The sequence below is a fragment of the Macaca thibetana genome, chromosome 3 (assembly GCF_024542745.1).
Source record: "Macaca thibetana thibetana isolate TM-01 chromosome 3, ASM2454274v1, whole genome shotgun sequence".
Classification (NCBI taxonomy): Eukaryota; Metazoa; Chordata; class Mammalia; order Primates; family Cercopithecidae; genus Macaca; species Macaca thibetana.
Window position 1 is genome coordinate 162,501,932 of NC_065580.1, and position 14,410 is coordinate 162,516,341.

At 46.9% G+C, this 14,410-nt stretch overlaps 2 protein-coding genes and 1 non-coding gene across 14 annotated transcripts in view; all 3 read left to right on the plus strand.

Moving 5' to 3' along the window:
* The window catches only part of ATP5PO (ATP synthase peripheral stalk subunit OSCP), a 1,173,690-nt gene that overhangs the window by 619,089 nt on the left and 540,191 nt on the right, over nt 1–14,410 (plus strand). The window contains exon 1 of one of the 11 annotated variants that reach the window (XM_050784685.1): nt 9,668–9,671. The exons of the other annotated variants lie outside the window; for them this stretch is intronic. The gene's annotated coding sequence lies outside the window, so the exon portion shown is untranslated. Of the gene's footprint in view, nt 1–9,667; nt 9,672–14,410 lie in introns of those variants that run through there. 11 annotated transcript variants of the gene reach the window in all.
* The window catches only part of KCNE1 (potassium voltage-gated channel subfamily E regulatory subunit 1), a 65,666-nt gene that overhangs the window by 46,297 nt on the left and 4,959 nt on the right, over nt 1–14,410 (plus strand). Inside the window, exons 1-2 of one of the 2 annotated variants that reach the window (XM_050784700.1) lie at nt 6,054–6,165; nt 6,957–7,039. The gene's annotated coding sequence lies outside the window, so the exon portion shown is untranslated. Of the gene's footprint in view, nt 1–6,053; nt 6,166–6,956; nt 7,040–14,410 lie in introns of those variants that run through there. The other variant, XM_050784701.1, reaches the window with a different exon arrangement.
* On the plus strand, nt 9,480–9,607 carry LOC126951852 (small nucleolar RNA SNORA11). Its single transcript, XR_007724698.1, has one exon. It is a non-coding gene; the product is annotated as a small nucleolar RNA SNORA11 (small nucleolar RNA).

The window sequence follows — 14,410 nt, forward strand, 5'->3', positions numbered from 1 at the left end:
GCAAGGAACTAAAGAGATGCTAATCTCATTCCTGCATCTCCTGGTTCTCTGACTGGGTAAAACACTCAGCATATTGTTACCTTTGCAATTTAAAAATCCACAGCATTTAAAAGGATTATACCTATGTCTGCGTAAACTAGGTTGATTGAGGTTTAAAAAAAACATAAAGGCAATGTTTATCTTTAAATGTCAAATATTGTGCGAGAAGATTTAGTGTTTTTTCCTACCCATGAATAACATTCCAGACTGTAATTAATTTATCCATGTTCCTATCAGCACAGCATTATTCTGGGACAAAAAGCAGGTGGGGAGTGACAGAGGGGGTGGGAACATTGTTATTTCTTTCGGAAAAGCTTTCTTAATTGGATTTGTGCTCTTTTCATAACAATGGGAAGGTTGTGGTTATTTGTCAACTGCAAGGGCAGTTGTAATGCCCGAACCTGTGGGTCTATAGCCAACTGCATCTCATCTTCCCTGGGTGACTTGAGGGTGCTGTGAATTAGTGCCAATGACCCCAAGACCTGGGCGGAGGCAGCCTAAATGACCACATTAATGGACAGTCTTACTGTCCACCAGTCAGGCAGCATTCAGTGGCATTTTTTGGGTACAGTGCACAGTAGAGACCCATGAAATTGATGCTACGCAGTTGAGTTTGTCTAATGGAAAAAACAGTCCTTCCCCTAAATCAGGGGTTCCTAATGTGGCAGCCACCAATTGCCAACATATCGGGGTCTAGAGAGCTCTTGAATTGTAGAACAAATGTTGCACATGTGTGCACTGGGGTGGGCGGGGGCAGGATGGTGGAGGAGAACCATAGTTTTTTCTCAAATTGCCAAGAAGAATCTGAAAAAATTAATAACCATTGCTCTAAAATGATAAACAGAACATACATAGCTGACATAGCCAAAAAGCACTTGCAACACAACTAATTAGCAAGGTCAAAGCAATTCAATGAGGAAAGGAGTTCTCAGGTATGCCAAGGGAAGAAACAGCCGGGTAAGGCGCTTTGCGGAAAGTAGGTCCTGGAACAGAGTGACAAACGCTACACCTACAGAACCAGGCAGGCCGTTCAGCACAGGAGCCTGCTGAGTGTCCTTGTGGAGGAGAATGTGGAGTAGCGGGGCCTGTGGTAAACTCTGGTTTGCATTTTGTATAGGAAGCTGACAGCGTCAGCATCAGTTTCTGCCAGTTGGCTACTCTGCCAAAAGTGGGCATGATGTTTCTAGATCCCCTGAATTTTGTTGAATATGAGAGCTCTCAATTCTTAAATCTTAAAAGTGAATTCAAAATTAAAGTAAACAAATAGACCCTATGCCTAGAGGCTCAGAGTTGGTCAGGGTGCCCATTCTCAGACCTTTGCTGGGGGCTGAGGTTTGAAAAAGTCCTGGGTCCCATTCAGTGGCAGGCATCAGCCTGTGCTGTGTAAAGCTGGAAACAGAGGCTAGACCCATGAAGAAGGGTCTGGAAGGGGGAAAGGTGAGTCATGTACAACGAATGGAGGCACCTTGGTTGCCGGTCTAGAAGCTCCGCTAGAGGGGCAGAGTAGTGGGGAATGAAGTTGGTGAGCTGGAACATCCTGCAGGGCTCCAAACAGGCTGTGGCTGGTTTCTTTTTGGAACCAGAGCAATCCTCTAGGAAGTCTTAGGAGAATGCCAGGAGGCTGCACGCAGCACTTGGGAGGGACGCTTCTCACATATAGCACTTATTCCCAGGCAAAGAGAGTCCTGGGAGGAAACTGACACAGGCCACCTATGACCAAGCAAATCAGACAGGGAAATGTTGGTCAAAGAAGGGGGACAGAAGAGACTGGGGAGCAACAAATGGCTCTCATAAGATATGGATGTGGTAAGCCACCGTGTGGGACGGGGACTGACCTATGGACAGCACTGGGTGAGGGGGTTGATACACCAGGTAGCTGGATGGGGTCTCTTTCGTCATTCCGTTCCCCATCACCTGTCACTGGGGGGGCAGGATGGGGACTTCAGGGCCCTTGCTCCCCTTAGACTTTCTCATGGGGGGAAAATATTTTGCTTTTAGCATAACAGCACTCAGTTTATGCTCTGCTGCTGCTAAAGATTGTTTGCCTTTAGGGGTGTGTCTTGCTGAAGATCCAGAAGCCCCAGGGAAATGAGAGTTGTCCCTGAGGATAGTAGAAACCATAGGGTAAAGGACTGAAAAAACAACAAAGGGCAAGGCACAATGGCTCATGCCCATAGCCCCGACACTTTGGGAGGCCAGGGCAGGAGGATCACTGGAGGCCAGAAGTTCGAGACCAGCCTGAGACTCCCGTCTCTACAAAAAAATGTTTTTATTAGCCAAGACATGGTGATGCACAACTGTAGTTCCAGCTACTCAGGAGGCTGAACTGGGAGAACGTCTTGAGCCAGGAGTTCGAGGTTGCAATGAGCAATGAACGCACCACTGCACTCCAGCCTGGGCAGCGAGTTAGACCTTGTCTAAGGAAAAAGAAAAATACAACAAAAGAGGGGCCAAAGGGCAAGGAATGTCCCCAGGCTAACACAGGGGCATCTGGACACCAACTGAAGGGCAGTCAGAGGGAAGAGTAAAGAACTGTGCACATGACCCTGCATACTATATGGGTTACACTGCAGATCTGTCCTTTCTGGTAACAGGCTGAGCTTTTCTTCCTCCGTTATCCCATGAGCAGAGTTAGGAACAAAAGCAGGACATTCAGCTTTCAAGTTAAGACTTGAGATTTTCCTAAGAAAGGATGAGAAGTGGCTGGAGCTTTGGCTTTGATGTCACATGCACTGAGGTGGAAGCTCATGGAAAATGAAGATAAACCCACTGAGAGGGGCAGGGAGCCATGCTCACCACCCCTCTAGCAAAGGGACCAAGAGAAAAAGAGGAAGGAAGAAAGAGAAATAGAGACAGAAGTGACCCAAGGACTATATAGGCTATGGTTCTGTTATCATTATTTCAAGATCAATCATACCTATAAAATGGAGAGAGGCGAGAATGAAAGAGTGAAGGGAGAAGGAAGAAGAAAAAAGGGAAAAAAAGAGGAAACCGTTTCAAGTTCATCAAGGATTACAAAATACACTCTTTCTCATCTGTAATCATGTCTTATCGTTTCAAAAAGAAAATAACAACCACAGCATGATCATAATAAAATAATTCATCATATGTGGGATAGAGAGGAAGAGGAGACATAAGAACAGCATCACTTACATAAGCCTTTAGTTTCTGGCAGTGCTTCCATTCATACTGTCTTCACCATAACCAGGTGACAGGTGGGCAGGCATTGCTCCACATTCCGATGGGAATAATGCTCCCTCCAGCTGATCTGGGCTGCTCCACACATTTACCTGGTCTATAAATTGTTACTAAGAGGGTTACACATCAATGCTTGGTGGGACAAGCCTTTTGCTTCAATCCATTATCCATTTGGAGAGGTAGGCAGGAGGATACTGTATATGTACAGCATGACCTTGAGGCGAAAAATCCAGGCAATTTTCACATAAAGTTTATGTAATTTTTCTTAAATATTAAAGTACATAGAGTTTGATATGGTTTGGCTGTGTCCTCACCCAAATCTCATCTTGAATTGTAATCCAAATTGTAATCCCCACGTGTTACAGGAGGGACTTTGTGGGAAGTGATTGGATCATGGAGGCGGTTCTTCCATGCCATTCTCATGATAGTGAGTGAGTTCTCACGAGATCTGATGGTTTTATAAGGGGCTTTTCCTTCCACTTTGCTCTGCACTTCTCTGTCCTGCTGCCGTGTAAAGAAGGACATGTTTGCTTCGCTTTCGGCCATGATTGTAAGTTCCTGAGGCCTCCTCAGCCATGCTGAACTGTGAATCAATTAAACCTTTTTTCTTTATAAACTACCCAGTTTCAGGCAGTTCTTTGTGACAGTGTGAGAACAGACTAATACAGAGTTGTTGCAAAACAAAAAGGGAAGGAAAACATGAAGTAGCATAAATAAGATAATAAATCCCCGATAGGCCTACCACTAATAGACAATGTTAACATGGTGGCGTGCTTCCTTATAGACTTTTGAAATATTGCCTGGCATCTCATATTTACAATTTAGGGCCTTGGGTTTTGTGGGGGGTTTTGTTTTGTTTTCTGTTTTTGTATTTTTCACTTAGCATGATAATATAAAGATCTTCCCCGTTGGTTTTTTGTTTGTTTGTTTTGAGTCAGAGTTTCACTCTTGTCACCCAGGCTGGAGTGCAATGGCATGACCTTGGCTCACTGCAACCTCTGCATCCCGGGTTCAAGTGATTCTCTTGCCTCAGCCTCCCAAGTACTTGGAATTACAGGTGCCCACCATCATGCCCAATTAAATTTTTGTGTTTTTAGTAGAGACAGGTTTCACCATGTTGGCCAGGCTGGTCTTGAACTACTAACCTCAGGTGACCTACCCGCCTTGGCCTCCCAAAGTGCTGGGATTACAGGTGTGAGCCACCATGCCCAGCCCCATGTTGTTATAAATTATTTGTAAACATTATTTTAAGGACTCCATATACTATTCTACTATGTAGAATAATATCATATGTACTATAATTACCTTTTTTTCTATTTTTACATGTTTAGATTCTAGTTATTGTAAGTAAAAATACAAAGAACTTTTACATGCATAAGGATTTTTTTACAGCTCTGATCCTTAGAATAAATAGATTTCAGTCTGAATTTCAGTCTGGATTTCGCCTGTAATCCCAGCACTTTGGGAGGCCTAGGCGAGTGGATCATCTGAAGTCAGGAGCTCGAGACCAGCCTGGCCAATATAGCAAAACTCCATCTTTACTAAAAATAACAAAAATTAGCGGGGCATGGTAGTGGGCGCCTGTAATCCCAGCAACTCGGGAGGCTGAGGCAGGAGAATCGCTTAAATCTGGGAGGTGGAGATTGCAGTGAGCCGAGATTGCGCCATTGCACTCCAGCTGGGGTGACAGGGCGAGACTCCATCTCAAAAAAAAAAAAAAAAAAAAAAAAAAAAAAGAATAAATAGATTTCACACAGTGCAATTTCATGTCATAGGCTATGAATATTTCAGGACTTTACAACGTGGCTGTGTGGGTTCATTTTGCACCCAGACTGCAGGGCAATGCTGGTTCTGCCTGGTGCACAGGATACATCGGTACACCCCTCAGAGAGCCTCCAATCACCCTCGTCCCCATGAGAACACCGAGGTCGAAGCCCAGGGAGAAGTGATCTGCCAAGGAAGACCATGGAGGCAGTGACGCTAGAGAATATCTTCTAGCCCTAGGTCAGGCACCTGCTTCTGCGACCCACCTGCAGAGTAGGAACCTGGAGCCTGGACGCCATTCCCCAGAAGGTTCATGGGATTGTCTCTTGGGGACTGCCCCTTCTCACTCTTGCCTGCCAAACCCGTGAGCTACAGCTATGAAATTTGCTGGGAAGTCACCTGGATCATTGCACGGTTTGCTCCCTGGAAAAGGACGGCACAGACTGAAAAGCCCCAAGGACATTAGGGTGTGCGCGCCAAGGCTCGGGTGCCTCCAGCTACTGCCTGCCACTCCGGTCCCCCTCCTGTCTAGTCCACAGCTGCACCCCCAGCTCAGGGCTGCACACTCAGTAAGTAGGTGCTTCATAAATGTTTGCCGAATAGATGTGTGGCCACAGCTGAGGTGCGGGACGAGGCTGAAAGGAGTGGTGAGGGGCAGAGGTTGAGCCGTCTTTGGAGTGATTATGTTCAGAGACATTTGAAGGCTGTCACGTCCGAGGGTGGGGCGTCTCCCAGACGGCCTTTCTCCTGGCTGCAGTAGCTTCCTCCCTGGCAACCTCAAACTCCCGCAGGAAGGTAGGTAGATCTGTCGGTGGGTCGGCTTTCTCGATCCTAATGCAGACATTCTGCCGGCCTTGAGCCTCTCCAACAGGATCCAAAGCGCTTCCTCACACGGGGAGGCGCTGGTCTGGGGTGCAGGGTGCGGAGGATCCGGCTGGGCCGGGGCTGGTCTGGGGTGGTCCCGGGGGACCCTGGGCTGGGCCATGAGTGTAGGCGGAGTGGGGCGGGACGCCTGGCGGCTCTGGGAGGCCCCGCCTGTCCCCGCTCCTCGCGCAGCGCTCAGGCCCTTAGAAGGTGCCGCCCCGGGGCTGGGCTGTCGGTGGCCTCAGCGCTCGGCAGGCGCACGCTCAGCTCCACACCCGGCTCTCCGCATCTCAGACCCGGGTAAGTCAGGGGCTCCCACCTCTGCGGCCCTCTCCCGGGGCGCAAGTGGCCTAGTCGGGCAACTCCGGGGGCCCCTGGAACCTGCGTCTCCGGACGCGCAGCGGGCGCGCTCCAGGCTGGAAGCACCGAGACTCCCGGAGTGGGAGACGGGGTAGGATGATCAGCCTCTTCCCTCCTTTCCTTCTGCCGTTCTCATTTATTTACACAACAAACGCATAGGAAAGCATCTCACCAACATAGAATAACGAAAACATTCCTCCATTATTAAGTTATGGACCTTCTTGTATAATATTTGGAAAACACTGACATGCAACTTTCAAAAGAAAAGAAAGTCAAAACCACTCACGGGGCCTGAGTCCCCATTGTTTTTCAAAGACCTTCAGCTTTTTGGGGGGACCAGCTCTTGGGCCTTGACATCTCCCTGCGGAAAGGGCATGGGACGCGGAGAACATTACTGATATCTGATCTTGATTGTGGTCATGGGAAAAGTGGGAAACTTTAGAAGAAAGTTGACTAGGTAGCAGAGACATGCGCATGTGCCCAAATCTATTGCATAATACTTTGCCCCCCGGATTTGTCCATTGCTCTATGTGAATTGACCGTTCATTTGAGTCCACATTTAGATTAAGAAGGAGGTTCCAACTCCATTAAAGAAGGATCTTGTCAATAACCATAGCTATCATTTATGGTCCAGGTGGTGGGGACTTTGCTGAGTTCACAAAGTTGCTTAAATTCAGCCGTGACTCGTATTTACAATGACCCGGCAAAACCCCTCTGCTTTCTCTGGCCAGTTTCACCCAATCATCAGGTGAGCAGAGGATCCACTGGAGGACGGCATTATCTGTATCCAGAGGAAATAGTCAAGGATATTCAGGTAGGACCTGCTTTTGACAGGTTATTGGAAAAATGAATTGTTTTGAAATAAAGCTCACTTAGAGGGCATCAGAGGGCCTCATTGCTGTCGTCTTAAATCTCTGAGGGTGAGACAGCTTCTGTGTGGTTTCGGGCTTTCTGGTAGCTGAAAGGAACACTTATTATTCATGTGTTCATGCATGGCTGCCTGCATTCACTGAATGTTTATTGCGCTCCTACCATATGCCAGACTCTGTTCTAGCTGCTTGGGATGCAGTGAAGAACAACCCACGCAAAGATCCCTGCCTGCAATAGCTTGCATTTTGGTGGGAAAGACAAACGTTGAACAATCAACATCATAATTAAGAAAACTTTATTTTATTGGAAGGTGATAAGGACTATGGAAAAGGAGGAGAGAAAAAAGGTTAAGAGTTACCGGGAGTGTGGTAAGGAGGGAAGAAAATTGTGCTCTACTATTAACGATCACTGACTGCCCAAATTTTTTTAGAAATAAGGTGGGTTGCAGATATATATATATATATATGAATACTGTAAATCTTAATATACAAAATGAATAACAAAAATACATTAATAATATAAATATAAATAATATAAAATTTAATATATAAAAACATACTATATTGCAAGAGGTTTTGCTTTGATTACTCAATAATCTATTTCCAGAGCATAGTATACTTTATCAATTCTTCACTCACTTTCCCATTGTAGTGGTATTGAATCTAATACTTTGCATTCCCACTTAATTCAGGAAAACCTTACTGAAATATTCTGGGTGCTGGAGTGGGAACAAAGGTGAGCAAGATGGTCTCTGTCCTTTGGGACCTCCTGGGAGAAAATGCCCAGACAAGTCTACAAATGATTAGAAGTTAGAATATGACCGGCACTGTAGGAGAGATATATACAAGGAGTCAAAGAAGGGGAGGGGATTCTGGATCAGGGTCAGATACAGTGTGGATATGAGCTGGCATTTGAAGGACCAGTAGAATTTTAAGAAGGGAATATGATGAGAATGCCTCACCTACAGAGAGAACAGCAAACATAAAACAAGAGGCCAGGCACAGTGACTTACACCTGTAATCCTAGCACTTTGGGAGGCCAAGGTGGGCAGATCACTTCAGCACAGTCATGCTGAGCCTGGGCAACATGGCGAAGCCCTGTCTCTACTAAATATACAAAAAGTAGCCAGGCATGGTGCCATGCACCTGTAAACCCAAACTACTCAGGAGGCTGAGGCATGAGAATCACTTAAACCCAGGAGGCGGAGGAGGTTGTAGTAAGTCAAGATCGCGCCACTGCACTCCAGCCTGAGCAATAGAGCGAGACTTGGTCTCTAAAATAAAATAAAATAAAATAAAATAAAATAAAATAAAATAAAGCAAGAGCTAGGAAGGCCAGGGGCTGATTCCATGCTGCGCAAAGACCTCGGATATATACTCAAGGTAGATTCCATCATTCCCACTGTTCAGGTGAGGAAACTGAGGCTCCCCGGATTTATGTCATTTGCTGAAGATGAGAGTCCTTCCTTCCCTCCTGATGTGTGACTTCAGCTGTCATTCATTATCCATCCCCAAACGCCAGCCCATGTTGATGGAGTCTCCTCACCAGCTTGCTGGCCCGACTCCCTGAGTATTCAGTGTTTATATTTCCATTCTTCACACCCCAGACTCTCTCTCTATCACCCATAGAGAGGTCTAGGAAGCTCCTCGTGAAAGCACCAGACTCAAGCCACACCCTATGTCCTGCTGGGAGGTGGCAGGAAACAATTTTCTGATCAGTGAGGAGTCTGATTCTGGGCCTCTGGACGGTTTTATACTGATTCCTTGAGAGACCCTGGCCACCTTAGTGCCCACTGACGCTGGGGAAAGGGGAAGGATAGAAGACCAGACAGAGCCGGCCAAGTGCCTGGAAGCATCTGGTGGCCCTGGGTGGCTTCTTTTCAGCTAGGAGGGAGATATGTTTGATATGTTTCCAGAATTTGGACATAGTGCTGTGATAAAGATGAAAACAATAGACAGTTGGTTCCAAGGACAATTGACTCAGAATTCTTGGCTCAATAAGATCATGTTCACCAAAATGAGGCTCATCCATCATTGCTTTTATGCTGATTCTGCTTCTTAAAACAAATGAGACCAAATGATGATGTTAAGACTCGATGCTCTTTTGAAGAAATGCTTAAGGAGTCCTGTCAAGCGTGATAAAAATACCCATAGTCAACCTAGGGAAGTAAGTTAAGGAGCCCTGTAGTTTATCTAGGATTGACCTGGAACCCAGATTTCTGAGCTCTGACTCCGACCTTCCTGTCTCCCCTACTCACCCCTAGAATCTATTCCTTTTAGAAGAAAGCTTGGAGTCAGCCACAAGAACCTTACCCAGTTACTTAATGCTTAAGAAAGAATGATCAGGAACTGGGAGAATTTGCTAATAATAATAAAAGAATGAGAGGGGTGCACTCAGGGCAGGGGGCTTGAAGAACGGCTCCTCTGTTTACAACACACTCAACAGGGGTCTGAGGTCACAGTGATGAGAGGCCCAAACTTGTGGCCTCCCCATGAACAAATGCCCTACTCATGTCCCCTGCAGGATCAGTGGGACAGGGCTCAATATTGGGAGGAAGGCTGCAGTATTTACTGGGGAAGCCTGCTGTCTACAGCCTGCCCAGTTTATGCACGGGCAGGCCACAATTGGTCTTAGAAATAAAGGCTTTGGAAAATTAAAAAAAGAAAGAAAGAATGAGAGTTTCCCATGATGGGAAAGCTTCTGTTCTGAAAGCTTCCAGGCTGTTATCAGTGCTGATAGGCGACACAGCCAGAGCACGTGGGAGAAGTCAGAAGAGGTGGTGTGTGCCCGGAGGAGGAGCCACCCACTGCCCTCTTCTCCCCTGGGTTCAGCTGGGGGCCTTATGGAACTTCAGGGTGCTGGAGGCCCCGTTGGTCTCCATTTGCAGGTGTCTCGCTCAGCGCAGCTGCCCAGAGCCCTGTGTCCTGAGTGATTTCCAGTAGACCAGCAGCTCTGGGTCTGAGCTTTTAAGGAAAAAAAAAAAAAGCACTACCCTTGATTAGGGGCAGCATTCATATCTCACATCGAGGTAGCAGCAGAAATGACTAGGAATCCACCCCACTTTCTGGGCCCAATGAGACCACCGTTTGAGAATATTCAGCACAGGCCGAGCATCAGATGGATTTTGAACATCTCCGGCTCCTACCATTTCTGCCTCCCCCATTCCTTTACTGACTGTGCAAGCTACAAAAAGCTGAGGGGACAGGAACAGGGATGACTTCTGATGGCATGCTCAGGTGGGAAGCCAACCCCCATTTGGCTGGATCCAATGCTACCTGATGAAAGTGGCCTATTCCTCAGCTATTTTGAGCCTGCTTCCTCTGTACAAGGTCCTGGGAATTGCTCTTTTCTATACTAATAAAATGTGAGTCAATAGCTAAGAGATGACATTTTAGATGATTTTTGGTTGGTTGTTTTAGTTTGTATTTATTTATTTATTTATTTATTTGAGACGGAGTCTCGCTCTGCCGCCCAGGCTGGAGTGCAGTGGCCGGATCTCAGCTCACTGCAAGCTCCGCCTCCCGGGTTCACGCCATTCTCCTGCCTCAGCCTCCCGAGTAGTTGGGACTACAGGCGCCCGCCACCGCGCCCGGCTAGTTTTTTGTATTTTTTAGTAGAGACGGGGGTTTCACCGTGTTAGCCAGGATGGTCTCGATCTCCTGACCTCGTGATCCGCCCGTCTCGGCCTCCCAAAGTGCTGGGATTACAGGCTTGAGCCACCGCGCCCGGCCTGTATTTATTTTTTTAAGTTCCAGGGTACAAGTGCAGGATGTGCAGGTTTGTTACAGACATAAACACGTGCCACGATGGTTTGTGGCACCTGTCAACCCATCACCTGGGTATCTAGCCCAGCACACATTAGTTCTTTTCCCTATTGCTCTTCCCCACCCACCTTCCCCCGACAAGCCCCAGTGAGTGTTGTTCCCCTCCCTCTGTCCATGTGTTCTCATTGTTCAGCTCCCACTTAATTTAAGTGAGAATATGCGGTGTTTGGTTTTCTGCTCCTGCGTTAATTTGCTGAGGATATGTATTTCTGATAGGAGAGATTGCTTTTGGCAAGCCATCTCATCTTTAAGGAGCCCCGTTTTCTGAAAATTAAGATTGTTGGATCAGTTGCTCTCCCACTCTGTTTGAGTCCAACCATCTGAAAGTGCAGCCACAGGGCATGTAGGTGCTTCGGCATCATGTATAATAGAACTGAACCTAGAGAATCTGATATAAAATCCCAAATGACATGCAGATCCAGACTGTCATTTACACCATGCCGACTATTAAGAAGACATTGCCCAACTCATTTTGAGACTCATTACACAAAAATACCCTGGCGACCCAGCCTGCAGGCATTGGGGGTATGGAGGACATTTAGCAAAAGCAATGCAATAAATTACATGTAAAGTTTTTAAAAATTCTTTAAAAATATAGGGTTGTTATTTGAAAGGCAGTTAATTAGCTTGACTTAAGCTCTGACAGGTGAATTGTAATTGAAGGCACCAGCGTGCAAGAGAGTGGGGACAGCTGAGGTTACACTGAAGACTGGAGAGTTTCTGCCATTTCTCTTCAGACTGTATCAGAGGCAAACGATGCCAAAAAAAAAAAAAAAAAAAAAAAGAAAAAAATGTAAAAAACAAACAAGGTTTGAAAAATAGTCAGTGAAATCATATTTTTACATCCTTGCAAAATTCTTCCAGGTACCCAGCAGCACAAAAAGTTGATTTGTCAGTTTCCTAGGGTCCCACACCACAGCCCAGTGGTTCTCAATCTTGGCTACAAATTAGGGTCATTTGGGAGGTTTCTAAAAAGTCTCTGAAGCAGGCAGGAACCCAGACCAATGACATTAACATCTCTGGAGGTGAGATCCAGGAACCATATTTTCTAAAGGTTCTAAAGGCTCCCCCAGTGATTCCAATAGATCACCACGCAAGGCCTCCAGACCAGAAGCATTAGCACCATGTAGGCATGTGTTAGGAATGCAGATTCCCAGGCCTGCTCCAGTTCTACTGAATCAGAAACTCTGTAAGTAAAGCCCAGCAATCTGCATTTTTTTTTTGAGACGGAGTCTCACTCTGTCACCCAGGCAGGAGTGCAATGGCACAATCTTGGCTCACTGCAACCTCCGCCTCCTGGGTTCGAGTGATTCTCCTGCCTCAGCCTCCCAAGTAGCTGGAAGTACAGGTGCCCACCACCACGCCTGGCTTATTTTTGTAGTTTTAGTAGAGACGGGGTTTTACCATGTTGGCCAGGCTGGTCTCAAACTCCTGACATCAAGTGATCCACCTGCTTCGGCCTCCCAAAGTGCTGGGATTACAGGAGCAATCTGCATTTTAACAAGGTCATTCTAAAGCATTCTAAAGAACAAGGCTGAGGATGGTTTGGGCTTGGGAGTTTTTCAAAGCAGATGTTTCCAGTTGTTTCTTTGGCCATAGGAAAGTCCGTCTGGTTCTAAGTAACAAGCCTTCTCGGTGAACTCATTATTATGAATTAATTGCAGACATTACTCTTACTTTGCTGTATGGATTTATCAGTTTTAAGCCAATTAACATGTGGATCTTCAAATGTTGCCTGCCACAATTCTACCCTCACATGGTCATGAAGTGGTAAAGACTCTCTAACAGTAATTGGTGGCAGAATTATTTGCCAGTTGTGATCACTCTGGGTTTTTGGAAATTACAGCTTAGTATCAGGTCCAGGTCTGTCTGTTTTCTGGGGCAGGGTTTTATGCATTTGTAAGTGGTTTCGGGTCATTGAAAAAGAAGTGGTTGAGCGTTCAGTTCGGATCTGTTACCAAACAATTCCTGCCTACCCCGATGATTAGGATGGGGCTAAATGCTAGTTTTGTACAAGAACAAGTACCTGAGTCCCTTGAGCCCAGGCAGCTTGACTCCTGACAGATCTCTGAACAGACTCAAAAGCCTAGAAACCAGGAAAGGCCACAAACAATCTTTGATTCTCATTCATGTCTGATCTCTCCACAAAGTAGGGAAGAGAGCCGCCATGGTCAGCCACAGGAAAGCCAAGTCTAAACCCTCAAAGTCCCAAATCCTTGGGCTGCAATTTCTTAACAAGGTAGAAAAACCAATAAACTCCTACCCAGGACCACTGAGTGTGCACCTGCCACATGTCACATGCTGTCAGCCACTCTACACACCTGCTCAGTGGTTCAACAGCCTGCATATGTTAGCGGTATTTCTCGCTACTTTGGAAAGAAAAAAAAAAAACTTGACTGAGCAATTCTAAGGAACCTATCCAGGATCGTGTGGCCGGGAAGTAGCAAAGCTAGAATCCAAACCTGGGGTAGCAATGGAATCCCCAAATCTGAGCTGTTTCCGCTCCTCACTCCTGCCTTCTGAGACTGTAGTTCAGGGTAGAAGATGACTGCCCTTCTGGAAAAGGGAGTCAGTTAAAGCTTTGGAGCCAGCTCATTGGCATTTGTTCACTGGAGTAAGCAGGTTATAAAGAGTCAAGCCCCACTGGTCAAAAGGTATTAAGTTCTGGTGGCATCTATTTGATAAACACTCAGGGGAGCTCCTGTATTGCTGTGTGCCCAGCACTGGGCTGGATGGGCAGGGCAGGCATGGGATAAGGGGCCTGGAGATCCTGACCATGATGAGGTTAGCAGGGGTCATGGTGTGCACAGTGATGACCCAGCTCCATGCATCAGAGCAGGCTTCAGGAAGGAGGTGAGAACTGGGCTGAATTTTAAGCATGAGTAGGCATTGCTGAGAAGTTTCATGGGCCAAGAAGAAGGTGCAGTCTGAGCTGGAGATGCACAATGTGTGGAGGCTCTGGGGCCAGCAGGGACTATAGAGCATAGGGTCAGGGCACAGTGGCAACTGTGAGAGGGATGCAGAGACTCTCAAATTTAGGGCCTGTATCCAGGCAGACCAGGAGTTTCACCTTGAAGGCGGGGAGGAGCCGAGGAAGGCCTTCAAGATGGGAAGTGCTGTGATGAGATTGCCGTCATCAGTGAGAGGGATGCAGGTTTAGGGGTGACTGGTGTTGCCACTCAACTTACTGAGGAAGGGGCCAGTCTCTGACAGGACAGGGTGGGGTGTTAACTTTAAGGAGCCTGGGGATGGCCAAAGGGAGCCGTCTCCTTAACAGGTCTTTGGACACATGGCTCTGGAGCTTAAAGAGAGCCCTGGGTCATGGCCATGCAGGTGAGCCTGGAGCAGGTGCGGTCACCCCGGAACAGAGGAGAGTGGGAAGAGAAGAGAGCAGGTAACAGAACTCTGAGACACAGCCACAGTTCAGAGATGGGTAGAGGAAGAGGGACCTGGGAAAGGTACCAGATATCTTCACCTGGTGCTGGGTTCAG